The sequence below is a fragment of the Gastrolobium bilobum genome, unplaced genomic scaffold, assembly GCF_033153095.1.
Source record: "Gastrolobium bilobum isolate Gb01-03AN ecotype WA unplaced genomic scaffold, APGP_CSIRO_Gbil_v1 utg1738, whole genome shotgun sequence".
NCBI classification, from domain to species: Eukaryota; Viridiplantae; Streptophyta; class Magnoliopsida; order Fabales; family Fabaceae; genus Gastrolobium; species Gastrolobium bilobum.
In genome coordinates, this window is record NW_026898452.1 from 82879 (window position 1) to 97801 (window position 14923).

The following is a 14923-nucleotide window of genomic DNA, read 5'->3' on the forward strand; positions in this document are numbered from 1 at the left end:
ATTAACTATTAGCTCCAGAGTTTATTAACGGAAGCTTAAGAAAAAATTCCTTACACATGCATGCTCTGTGCCGTCTCATAATTTGTAAATCAACTATTAAATTTAAATTTTGCATTTTAAATTAAAATCTGTGGAACCAATTTATATTGTTAGTATAGGTTCATACAAAGTTTATAGATAATAAGTATAATATAAACATTTAAAATTAAAATATGTAGAACCAATTTAAATACTTAGTATAGGTTCATATAAAGTTTAGAATAATAAGTATATAATATAAATATTTAAATAGATTCAGAAGACATCGGAAATAATTTTTTAAATCACTGTAGAACATAACTCAATTAGAGGAGTAAAAAAAAAGGTATAGTTAGTTTATTCAATAATTAATTATAATATCAATTTATTTTGAATGAGAACGACAATATTTGAAGTGTATATTAAATATTGTTAATTTTGAAGTGCATATTAAATATTGTCAAGTAACATTTATTTACCGAATGAATGGTTAAAAGATGTGTTGAGATAGATAAAACTATTAATGTAGCCCCATCCAATGGATGATTTAAGAATAAATATATTTTAGATTTTATAAAGAATGATATTATCATATAAAATTCTTAAAAATATGTCTATAAAAAAAAATTCTTAAAAAATATTTCCATGTCTTATACTAAAAGATATAAGTTTATAAGTACTATAAATATGAACAGAAAATATACAAAAATATGTTTGACTTTGAATTACTTAAGGTAATTAAAAAAATAAAAAATATAACTATAAGAGAATTGAAACGTGAAAAAAATATGAGTACCACCAATCCTAATATTTTATGGAAAAAGTTTTTTTTTACAGAACCCACGGTACAAAAATTGCTCCGTTTTTCTAAACCTTTGCATACGCAGCGTAACATATCTCCAAATACATCTAACAAGACTTCAGGAGTCGGTTTGTTGACTTTGATTTATGTGTGAGTGAAAGTTTGGAATTAGCCAGTGTTGTTTCCATAACGCTCAAATCCTGATTTGCACGTTGCGTGGATGACTTTATAGCTAATTACGTACCTTCGCTATCTATCTTGATTCTTGACTCTATTTGATGGACATGTTGTGTATTTTATATCCACACGCTTTGCTTTCATAAACTGGCACACAAAATCCCACCTAAAAAGGCTTGCACGAGTTAGAATAATAATAATAATAATAATAATAATAATCCAATTATTATTAAAAAATAAAAAATCTAAAAACAATAATGCTAACATATTTATTAAAATTTAAAAACAAAAACTCTATAAAATAAATATTCTGTCATAAAAATACATTTTTTTTAAGGCAATCGTAAATATCAGTAAATACAGCTATCAAAAATTCAGAACTTGTTTTCTTGACTTTTATTTTTGCGTGACTGACTTTTTGCATATAAGTATATGCAACATCCCATCCCATGAATTGCGTATCAGTCTCCGATTGCATTAGACAAACAGTGATTGAAGATTTCAACTTATACCCACCAATATGTTCATTTTTCCAATGCTTCAGTTCATGAAGATCATACCATTTTGGAAGCTTCTGGTAATGTGCTTTTGTGCATTCTTAATTGTCTTTTCGTCTGATGTTGCCACTTCTTCAGCCACATTACAAAGCAGAGAAGCAAATGCTTTGTTGAAATGGAAAGCCAGCCTTCACAACCAAAGCCAGGCTTTGCTATCTTCATGGACTGGCAATAGTCCTTGCAATAATTGGCTCGGAATTGAGTGTGACGTGTCCATGTCCGTCTCCAACATTAATCTTACAAATATTGGATTGAGAGGTACGCTTCAATATCTCAACTTGACTTTACTTCCAAACATCCTCACTTTAAAAATGAGTCTCAACTCCCTAAATGGAAGTATTCCTCCTCATATTGGGGTATTGTCCAAACTCTCCAGTCTTGATCTCAGTCACAATCATCTGACAGGAACAATTCCATCTGAAATAACACAGTTGTCAGGTCTTCGTACTTTAGACTTGGCTAATAATGTTTTCAGTGGTTCCATTCCTCAGGAAATAGGTGCATTAAGGAATTTGAGAGAGCTTAGTATTGAATGGGCCAATCTCACAGGGACTATCCCAATTTCTGTAGGGAAGCTAACCTTCTTGTCACGTTTTGATGTAGGAGGTAACAACCTTTCTGGCAACATTCCAAATGAAATTTGGAATTTGAGCAAGTTAGAGTATTTAGCGCTCGCAGTAAATAACTTTAATGGTTTCATTCCCCAAGAAATTGTGAAGTTGCAAAATCTAGAGCATCTACTTCTTTGGGATAGTGGTCTTACTGGTTCCATCCCCGAAGAACTGTGGAAGTTGGGAAATCTAACAGGGCTTTCCGTATCAAGTTGCAACCTCACAGGGTCTATCCCAATTTCTATAGAAAATTTGGCCAAATTGTCATATCTAGATTTAGGAAACAACAAACTTTCTGGCTACATTCCTCGAGAAATTGGGAAGTTGGTCAACCTAGATATTTTAATGCTTGAACGCAATGAACTCTCTGGTTCCATTCCTGAAGAAATTGGAATGTTGAAAAATATATCTCAACTTGATTTGTCCAGTAACTATCTCTCTGGTGTAATACCCTCTACAATTGGAAACATGAGCAATTTACAAATGCTTTACCTTTATGCCAACTATCTCACTGGTCGCATTCCCGATGAAGTTGGAAAACTCTATTCACTTTCAACAATCCAATTGCTAAATAATAGCCTCTCCGGGCCAATCCCACCTTCCATAAGTAACTTGCTCAATTTGGATTCTATTCGCCTTGAAAGAAATAAACTCTCTGGTCCAATTCCTTCCACCATTGGAAACTTGTCAAAGATCACTGGACTAACTTTATTCTCAAATAACCTCTCTGGTCCAATTCCTTCCACCATTGGAAACTTGACAAAGGTCATTGTACTAAGTTTATTCTTAAATGAACTCAGTGGCAACATTCCGAATGAAATGAACAGGCTTACCAATTTGGAAAGTTTGCAGTTAGCTGATAATCATTTTATTGGTCATTTGCCTTACAACATTTGTGTTGGTGGAAAGCTGACACACTTTTCTGCTAGCAATAACCATTTCACTGGCCTAGCTCCGAAGAGTTTGAAGAATTGCTCCAGCCTTATTAGACTTCGTCTTCAACAAAACCAATTGACAGGAAATATAGCAGATAGTTTTGGCATATATCCAAACCTGGACTACATCGAATTGAGTGACAATAATTTTTATGGCCACCTTTCTCCTAATTGGGGAAAATGTTATAACCTCACAAGCCTCAAGATCTCCAACAATAGTTTATCAGGTGTCATACCACCAGAACTAAGCAAGGCAATCAACTTACATGTACTTGACTTATCTTCAAACTATCTCACTGGAAAAATTCCAAATGAGTTAAGTACCTTGACTTTATTGATCAAACTCTTGATAAGCAACAATAATCTTTCAGGAAATATCCCCGTACAAATAGCATCATTGCAGGAACTTGATACCTTGGAGCTTGCAGCAAATAGTTTCAATGGCTTCATCACAGAACAACTTGTAAGGTTGCCTAAGTTATTGAACTTGAATTTGAGCCAAAATAAATTTAAGGGAAATATTCCTCTTGAGTTTGGCCAATTCAACGTTCTTCGAAGTCTTGATCTTAGTGGGAATTTTTTGGGTGGAGCAATACCAGCAGTGCTTGGACAACTGAAATACTTAGAAATATTGAATCTCTCCCACAATAGCTTTTCTGGTATCATTCCCTCTAGCTTTGAAAGTATGGTTAGCTTGACATCTGTTGATATATCATACAACCAATTACAGGGTCCACTTCCAAACACTCCAGCCTTTCATAAGGCTACAATTGAAGCTTTGAGAAATAATAAAGGCTTGTGTGGTAATGTCTCTGGTTTGGAGCCTTGCCCATCTTCAAGTGGCGAATCTCATCATCATAAGACTAACAAAGTCATATTGGTAGTTTTACCCCTTACTTTGGCCATTCTAATACTAGCACTATTTGCTTTGGGAGTCACTTATCATTTTTGTCGATCTCCACGCACAAAAGAAAACCAGATTGCCGAATCTCAAGCACAAAATCTATTTGCAATATGGAGTTTTGATGGGAAAATGGTGTATGAGAACATTATTGAATCCACAGAAGAGTTTGACAATAAACATCTCATTGGGGTTGGAGCACAAGGAAATGTTTACAAAGCAGAATTGCTCACTGGTCAAGTTGTTGCTGTGAAGAAACTTCATTCAGCATCAAATGAAGAAATATCCAATCTGAAAGCTTTCACAAGTGAGATCCAAGCTTTGACAGATATTCGACATCGTAACATTGTCAAGTTATATGGGTTTTGTTCTCATTCACGATACTCGTTTCTGGTTTATGAGTTTTTGGAGAAGGGTAGTGTGGAGATGATTATGAAAAATGATGAACAAGCAATTGAATTTGATTGGAATAGTAGGATAAATGTGGTTAAAGGCGTAGCTAATGCTTTGTGCTATATGCACCATGACTGCTCACCTCCAATTGTTCATCGAGATATATCAAGCAAGAATGTTCTTTTGGATTTGGAATATACGGCTCATGTCTCTGACTTCGGAACATCTAAGCTCCTCAATCCTAATTCAACCAACTGGACCTCATTTGCTGGCACCTTTGGATATGCTGCTCCAGGTTAATTACTTTACTTTAAACATATTTTGGATATAATGATTTTGTAGTTTGTCTTTGGTAGTCATTTGTTAACATAATTAGTTAATTTTTATCTGCACATGTCATGTTTATTTCTGTATTCATGTTTTGTACATGATAACTCTTTTAATTTGATATAGAACTTGCGTACACGATGGAAGTAAACGAGAAATGTGATGTGTATAGTTTTGGAGTATTAGCATTGGAAATACTCTTTGGAAAGCACCCCAGTGATGTAATGTCTTCTTTGTTGATTGTTATGGCCTCAACAATTGATAGTATGTCATTGATGGACAAGTTGGACCAACGTCTCCCTAATCCTGTGAATTGTACTTTGAAGGATGTATTATCAATTGCAAGGACAGCAATTACTTGCCTGAATGAAAGCCCACGCTCTCGCCCTACAATGGAGCTAGTTGCTAAGGAGCTTGTATTGTCAAAGTGATTTTCAGTGGATTAGTTCCAGAATGCCAAACAAACATACCCGAAAGTTACTACCACATTTGCTTATGTTCTCTTGTTCTTCTCAGTTTTTGTGTTGTAAACTTTTTCTTCTTCTTTTACCTATTTTGCATCGTATGTAATTTTAATTTTGTTGTTCTTGAACTCTTGACACCCTTTCAAATACACTCTACTGTCATCTTGATTTTAAATTTACTTCAAACTTGCTATCATACCTTGGTTGCAGTTTGAATAACTTGTTTTCTGAATTTTAATATATATAAGACTTTGGGTAACTTGGACATAAAGTATTCATGAATGCAACAGAAGTGATTCAAAATTAAAGAGTAGATTACATTCTAGCTACTTTGATTGTTGAAGCAGTTATAGTAATGTCGAGTGATGTGTTATAACACATCCATTAAAACATTGTTTGGGGAATTTGCGCTTTATACTGTGTCGTAATACAACAAATGACTTAACTATCGCATCTTGACTCTACTGAAAACTGAGACACAAACTGAAAATTTCATCAAATGACAACAAATTTTTTTTTCTTCCTTTATCTTCGGAAGAATTTATATAGGATTCATATTAATATTAACATTAACATTAGGAGTATCTTTATTTCAAATTAGTTGGAATCAATGGAGATGAACTCAAACGACAAATACAAAAATATTAAGAGTAATAAAAGAATAAAAAATTAACAAATAACAAATAATTCTAAAAACAAAAAAATTGAAACTACAAATTAAAAATAAAAATACAAAAAAATAAAAAATAAATGTAAAACAAAGATAAATAAGATAGAACAAATATATAAGAGAAAAAAAATAAAAACTAAATAAATAAAGAAATAAACACATTGAAGAAATAAAAGAAAAAAATTAAAGAGGAAAAATATAAAAGAAAAATTCAAAAAATAAAATTGAGAGGTATGACTAACATAAAAAATAAAGGTGTAGTTTATAAAAAAAACGTTAAAAGAAATGAAATCTTTTTTTATTTTTAATTGGATTTTAATCATTTTTTAAAGTAATCAAAATTTTAAATACTGATTTTTGGAGATAATACGTAAAATAGTTAAAGAAGTATTAGAAAATGAATATTGTGGGGAAAAAATGTTAAGGAAACTCTGAATTATAAAACGAAAAAAAGTTGTTAGAATATCTTTCATGACACTTTATTCTTTTCAAATTTGGGTTTCGATTTTATGCGGTAGGAGAAAATTTTCTCATGCTGTATACATATTTTATGTGAAGCCCACGTCTATTGAAAAAATAAAAAAACAAAAGAAAATATTGCACGAAATTTGAAGGATTACTAGTAAGAGAAAACAACTCTCCTACGAAATGAGAAAATATTTTCCCTTCAAATTTTAGCAAAAATATTTTTGTTGTTGTTGTTGTTGGTAAAAGCAGAAGTGTCCTTAACTCATACATTATCCTGCACAGACTAACAGAAAAATTAAAGGGAGTAGTTTAATAAAGAATGTTAAAAGAAATGAAAATCTTTGTTTTGAATTTAATTGAACTTCAATCATTTATAAAAGTAATCAAAATTTTAAATACTGGCTTTTTGAAGATAACATGTAAAAATGCTAAACAAGTATTAGAAATGAATATTTTGAGAAAAAATAAGTTAAGAATTTCGAAATTACCAAAAAAAGTGTTGTTAGAAATATCTTTCATAATATTTATTCTTTTCAACTTTTACCAGAAACGTTAGTTACCGATAAATTATCCTCCACAGACTAATAGAAAAAATATCAATAACAACAATAATAATAATAATTACAATAACAAATTTCCACAAGTACTTATGGATCTAATGCAAGTCATCGTGTTAGGACAAATGAACTGCAGAATAGATTCATTTTATCTATGACCAAGATGTATCATTGATCTTGAACCTCATATATAAAGTCAAGTTGTGGAAGTTTGAAATTAGCACATCCATTAACATCAGTTAGCCAAACTATGGGATAAATGTGGTCCGGTAAATAAAATTGGGAAAGTGACAAAATGAACTTCCCTTTCATTTTTTGTTTTTTTATGGAAAACTATGGGATATACATGTGTCGTGTCTGGTTGCTGCCTTATGTTTCTTTGGGAAGCAATTATGCATTTGACAAAATGTGCCTGTTTGGTTGTGCTGTTACATAGCTTAAAAGTTGGAAGTTATTTTATTTTATTTTTAGGGTGGGAGAGCTATCTAGTAATGTCACGAGGCTTGACCAGTTTGTGACCAAGTTAGCTTTCATGTGGCAGCAAGATCTATTGTATTGTTGAATAAAAGCATTTAGAGCTTTTACTCAATGCACCTTTTAAATAATTAAATATCTATAGATTCTACATATATAGCCATGCCATCGCACTCTCTGTTTAGTAAAATTGATATATTTGCTGCTCTGTCACATTTGCTTATTGGTTGTAAGTCTTGAAATTTTAATTCATGTCCTATTCTGTGTTCAGCCATGACTGTCGAGTCATGGAGCACATGAATAACTAATTACTTTCATGGAGCACATGTCCTATTCTATCTTGGTTTGGTCAAGGCTTCACAACCGTGATTTCCCTTCCATCATTATTGCACTAACATTAATACTTTTTTTGTAAAGAATTTATTTCATTTTCAGGCTCTAGAAACAATTGTTTGGTACCACTTCTACTCCATTGGTAATGATTTCATAATTTTTATTTTTAATGTTGAACTTTAAATTATTAGTTTAAGTGTCTCATTCTTTTAAGCATACTAAAAGGGTACAATAAATTGGTTTTTCACATGATGAAGGGAGTGGAGAAGTTATCCCAACATGTGGAAGGTCTTCATTAGATAGTAATCACCCTTGAATTGGGTTATATGAATTCAATATTTTTGCTATGTTTTTGGGTTCTGTAAAGTGATAAGTGCATCATTAGAGATTCATATAGATTTTAGAGTTTAAAATGGATTTATTTTATGTGTTTTTTGTTGTGGATAATTGTAAATTTCCCACTCTTTCTCATTTACACAACATTGAATCAACTCTATATCTTTTATGAATGTGTACAATTATAGTAAGGCATATTCTACTATGAATGTTGTTATGCCCTCATTAGATAAGAGAACATTATGTAAGTTTTTTTTTTTTTCTAGACATTAATTCAACTTCATATTATAGTATATGGGTGTTAGAGTATATTTATACTTTTATTTATTTAAAAAAGTATTAACCAAGTGCAAGCATAAATATAAACTATGATTGGTGTGCTATAGTGTTGCTTTTGAATAACTAGTATTTAGTAATTATTTTCAAGGAAATGTTAAGAGATCAAACAAATAAATAATAAATTGGCTAACAAATCAAGTGATGGGCCCAATTCCAAAATTATGATATACAAACTTTTCAAATTTGGATAACTAGTATTTAGTGGAGGTTTAAATATGTCAAAATAATAAATAAATTGTAGCAGTCTATGCCCTCTAGAAAATGATGAATTATGTGGGGATGTGGAAGTTAGTAAATCCCAATAAATAATACAACATTTGTGGGGTCTTAAACTTCCAGAAAGTGCAATATTTGTGGGGGTCTCGAACCTCCAGAAAATACTTCAACAAATTGTGGCATTGCACAAAAAACCCCCACAGACTATTTTGTGGCGAAGACAGAACTAAGAATTTGGGTGAATGCCACAAATGTCTATTGTGGGGTCAAAGACCTCCACAATATGAAAATATGACCTCCACAAAATGTCTGAATTTTTGTAGTGATTGTAAATTAACATTTATTTACCGAATGAATGGTTAAAAGATGATTTAAGAATAAAATTTATTTTAGATTTTACAAAAAATGATATTATCATATAAAATTCTTAAAAAATATTTCCATGCCTTGTACTACAAGATATAAATTTATAAGTACTATAAATATGAATAGAAAATATACAAAAATAGGTTTGACTTTGAATTACTTAAGGTAATTAATTAAGAAAATTAAAAAATATAACTATACGAGAATTGAAACGTGAAAAAATATGAGTGCCACAAATCCTAATATTTTATGGGGGAAAAAAAAAAGATTTACAGAACCCACGGTACAAAAATTGCTCCTTTTTTCTAAACCTTTGCATACGTAGCGTAGCATATCTCCAAATACATCTAACAAGCCTTCAGGAGTCGGTTTGTTGAGTTTGGTTTATGTGATTGAAAGTTTGGAATTAGCCGGTGTTGTATACACAACGCTCAAATTCTGATTTGCATGTTGAGTGGATAACTTTAGCTAATTACCTTCGCTATCTATCTTGACTCTATTTGATGGACATGTTGTATATTTTATATCCACACACTTTGCTTTCATAAACTGGCACTGGATGAGATACTGAAACAAAATCTGAATGCCCAGACCAAGAGTGACTTCAAAATCCAGCCTAAAAAGGCTTGCTTGAGTTACAGTAGTAACAATAATAATACTACAATTATTATTAAATTTTTATTTAAAAAATAAAAAATCTAAAAACAATGGTGTTAAGACATTTCATAAAGATTAAAAGAAAACTCTATGAAATAAATATTCTGTCTTAAAAATACATATTTTTTTTAACCCAACATAAATATCTTCAAATACAGCTATCAAGACTTCAGGACTCGTTTTCTTGACTTTGGTTCTTGTGGGAGTGACTTTCTGCATATAAACATCTTCAACATCCCATGAATTGCATACCATTCTCTGATTGCATTAGACAAACAGTGATTGAAGATTTCAACTTATACACCCACCAATATGTTCATTTTTCCAATGCTTCAGTTCATGAAGCTCATACCATTTTGGAAGCTTCTTGTAATGTGCTTTTGTGCATTCTTAATGGCCTTTTTTTCTAATGTTGCTACTGCTTCAGCCACGTTACAAAGCAGAGAAGCAAATGCTTTGTTGAAATGGAAAGCCAGCCTTCACAACCAGAGCCAGGCTTTGCTATCTACATGGACTGGCAATAGTCCTTGCAATAATTGGCTCGGAATTGAGTGTGACGTGTCCATGTCTGTCTCCAACATTAATCTTACAAATATTGGATTGAGAGGTACGCTTCAAAGTCTCAACTTCACTTCACTTCCAAACATCCTCACTCTAAATATGAGTTTCAACTCCTTGAATGGAAGTATTCCTCCCCATATTGTTGTGTTGTCCAAACTCTCCTATCTAAATTTAGAACAAAACAAACTTTCTGGCTACATTCCTCAAGAAATTGGGAAGTTGGTCAACCTAGAGACTTTAATTCTTCAAGACAATGAACTCTCTGGTTCCATTCCTCAAGAAATTGGGAAGTTGGTCAACATAGAGATTTTGCTACTTGAAGACAATGAACTCTCTGGTTCCATTCCTCAAGAAATTGGAATGATGAAAAATATGTCTCAACTTGATTTGTCCAATAACTATCTCTCTGGTGTAATACCCTCTACAATTGGAAACTTGAGCAATTTACAAATGCTTTATCTTTATGACAACTATCTCACTGGTCGCATTCCCAATGAAGTTGGAAAACTCTATTCATTATCCACAATCCAATTGCTAAATAATAGCCTCTCCGGGCCAATCCCACCTTCCATAAGTAACTTGCTCAATTTGGATTCCATCCGCCTTGAAAGAAATAAACTTTCTGGTCCAATTCCTTCCACCATTGGAAACTTGTCAAAGGTCACTAGACTAACTTTATTCTCAAATAAACTCTCTGGTCCAATTCCTCAAGAAATTGGAATGATGAAAAATTTGTCTCAACTTGATTTGGCCGAAAACTATCTCTCTGGTACAATTCCTTCCACCATTGGAAACTTGACAAAGGTCACTCTACTAAGTGTAATCTCAAATGAACTCAGTGGCAACATTCCGATTGAAATGAACAGGCTTACCAATTTGGAAAGTTTGCAGTTAGCGAATAATCATTTTATTGGCCATTTGCCTTACAACATTTGTGTTGGTGGAAAGCTGACACACTTTTCTGCTCGCAATAACCATTTCACAGGCCTAGCTCCGAAGAGTTTGAAGAATTGCTCCAGCCTTATAAGACTTCGGCTTCAACAAAACCAATTGACAGGAAATATAGCAGATAGTTTTGGCATATATCCAAACCTGGACTACATCGAATTGAGTGACAATAATTTTTATGGCCACCTTTCTCCTGATTGGGGAAAGTGCAAGAACCTCACAAGCCTCAAGATCTCCAACAATAATTTATCAGGTGTCATACCACCAGAACTAAGCGAGGCAATCAACTTACATGTACTTGACTTATCTTCAAACTATCTCACTGGAAAAATTCCAAATGAGTTAAGTACCTTGACTTCATTGATCAAACTCTTGATGAGCAACAATCATCTTTCAGGAAATATCCCCGTACAAATAGCATCATTGCAGGACCTTGATACCTTGGAGCTTGCAGCAAATAGTTTCAATGGCTTCATCACAGAACAACTTGTAAGGTTGCCTAAGTTATTGAACTTGAATTTGAGCCAAAATAAATTTAAGGGAAATATTCCTCTTGAGTTTGGCCAATTCAACGTTCTTCGAAGTCTTGATCTTAGTGGGAATTTTTTGGGTGGAGCAATACCAGCAGTGCTTGGACAACTGAAATACTTAGAAATATTGAATCTCTCCCACAATAGCTTTTCTGGTATCATTCCCTCTAGCTTTGAAAGTATGGTTAGCTTGACATCTGTTGATATATCATACAACCAATTACAGGGTCCACTTCCAAACACTCCAGCCTTTCATAAGGCTACAATTGAAGCTTTGAGAAATAATAAAGGCTTGTGTGGTAATGTCTCTGGTTTGGAGCCTTGCCCATCTTCAAGTGGCGAATCTCATCATCATAAGACTAACAAAGTCATATTGGTAGTTTTACCCCTTACTTTGGCCATTCTAATACTAGCACTATTTGCTTTGGGAGTCACTTATCATTTTTGTCGATCTCCACGCACAAAAGAAAACCAGATTGCCGAATCTCAAGCACAAAATCTATTTGCAATATGGAGTTTTGATGGGAAAATGGTGTATGAGAACATTATTGAATCCACAGAAGAGTTTGACAATAAACATCTCATTGGGGTTGGAGCACAAGGAAATGTTTACAAAGCAGAATTGCTCACTGGTCAAGTTGTTGCTGTGAAGAAACTTCATTCAGCATCAAATGAAGAAATATCCAATCTGAAAGCTTTCACAAGTGAGATCCAAGCTTTGACAGATATTCGACATCGTAACATTGTCAAGTTATATGGGTTTTGTTCTCATTCACGATACTCGTTTCTGGTTTATGAGTTTTTGGAGAAGGGTAGTGTGGAGATGATTTTGAAAAATGATGAACAAGCAATTGAATTTGATTGGAATAGTAGGATAAATGTGGTTAAAGGCGTAGCTAATGCTTTGTGCTATATGCACCATGACTGCTCACCTCCAATTGTTCATCGAGATATATCAAGCAAGAATGTTCTTTTGGATTTGGAATATACGGCTCATGTCTCTGACTTCGGAACATCTAAGCTCCTCAATCCTAATTCAACCAACTGGACCTCATTTGCTGGCACCTTTGGATATGCTGCTCCAGGTTAATTACTTTACTTTAAACATATTTTGGATATAATGATTTTGTAGTTTGTCTTTTGGTAGTCATTTGTTAACATAATTAGTTAATTATTATCGGCACATGTCATGTTTATTTCTGTATTCATGTTTTGTACATGATAACTCTTTTAATTTGATATAGAATTTGCGTACACGATGGAAGTAAATGAGAAATGTGATGTGTATAGTTTTGGAGTATTAGCATTGGAAATACTCTTTGGAAAGCACCCCAGTGATGTAATGTCTTCTTTATTGATTGTTATGGCCTCAACAATTGATAGTATGTCCTTGATGGACAAGTTGGACCAACGTCTCCCTAATCCTGTGAATTGTACTTTGAAGGATGTATTATCAATTGCAAGGACAGCAATTACTTGCCTGAATGAAAGCCCACGCTCTCGCCCTACAATGGAGCTAGTTGCTAAGGAGCTTGTATTGTCAAAGTGATTTTCAGTGGATTAGTTCCAGAATGCCACACAAATATACCCGAATGTTACTACCACATTTGCTTATGTTCTCTTGTTCTTCTCAGTTTTTGTGTTGTAAACTTTTTCTTCTTCTTTTACCTATTTTGCATCGTATGTAATTTTAATTTTGTTGTTCTTGAACTCTTGACACCCTTTCAAATACACTCTACTGTCATCTTGATTTTAAATTTACTTCAAACTTGCTATCAGACCTTGGTTGCAGTTTGAATAACTTGTTTTCTGAATTTTAATATATATAAGACTTTGGGTAACTTGGACATAAAGTATTCATGAATGCAACAGAAGTGATTCAAAATTAAAGAGTAGATTACATTCTAGCTACTTTGATTGTTGAAGCAGTTATAGTAATGTCGAGTGATGTGTTATAACACATCCATTAAAACATTGTTTGGGGAATTTGCGCTTTATACTGTGTCGTAATACAACAAATGACTTAATTAGCTAATTAACTATCGCATCTTGACTCTACTGAAAACTGAGACAAAAACTGAAAATTTCATCAAATGACAACAAAATTTTTTTTCTTCCTTTATCTTCGGAAGAATTTATATAGGATTCATATTAATATTAACATTAACATTAACATTAGGAGTATCTTTATTTCAAATTAGTTGGAATCAATGGAGATGAACTCAAACGACAAATACAAAAATATTAAGAGTAATAAAAGAATTAAAAATTAACAAATAACAAATAATTCTAAAAACAAAAAAATTGAAACTACAAATTAAAAATAAAAATACAAAAAAATAAAAATAAATGTAAAACAAAGATAAATAAGAGAGAACAAATATATAAGAGAAAAAAAAAAGAAAAACAAAAAACTAAACAAATAAAGAAATAAAAACATTGAAGAAATAAAAGAAAAAAATTAAAGAGGAAAAATATAAAAAAAAATTCAAAAAATAAAATTGAGAGGTATGACTAACATAAAAAATAAAGGTGTAGTTTATAAAAAAAACGTTAAAAGAAATGAAATATATTTTTTTTTATTTTTAATTGGATTTTAATCATTTTTTAAAGTAATCAAAATTTTAAATACTGATTTTTGGAGATAATACGTAAAATAGTTAAAGAAGTATTAGAAAATGAATATTGTGGGGAAAAAATGTTAAGGAAACTCTGAATTATAAAACGAAAAAAAGTTGTTAGAATATCTTTCATGACCCTTTATTCTTTTCAAATTTGGGTTTCGATTTTATGCGGTAGGAGAAAATTTTCTCATGCTGTATACATATTTTATGTGAAGCCCACGTCTATTGAAAAAATAAAAAAACAAAAGAAAATATTGCACGAAAATTGAAGGATTACTACTAAGAGAAAACAACTCTCCTACGAAATGAGAAAATATTTTCCCTTCAAATTTTAGCGGAAATATTTTTGTTGTTGTTGTTGGTAAAAGCAGAAGTGTCCTTAACTCATACATTATCCTGCACAGACTAACAGAAAAATTAAAGGGAGTAGTTTAATAAAGAATGTTAAAAGAAATGAAAATCTTTGTTTTGAACTTCAATCATTTATAAAAGTAATCAAAATTTTAAATACTGGCTTTTTGAAGATAACATGTAAAAATGCTAAACAAGTATTAGAAATGAATATTTTGAGAAAAAATAAGTTAAGAATTTCGAAATTACCAAAAAAAGTGTTGTTAGAAATATCTTTCATAATATTTATTCTTTTCAACTTTTACCAG

The 14923-nt window shown here is 32.0% G+C and overlaps 1 pseudogene; it reads left to right on the forward strand.

Moving 5' to 3' along the window:
* Positions 1-1480: 1480 nt before the first annotated feature.
* LOC133316457 (probable leucine-rich repeat receptor-like protein kinase At1g35710) lies at positions 1481-13021 on the forward strand (annotated as a pseudogene).
* Positions 13022-14923: the final 1902 nt, after the last annotated feature.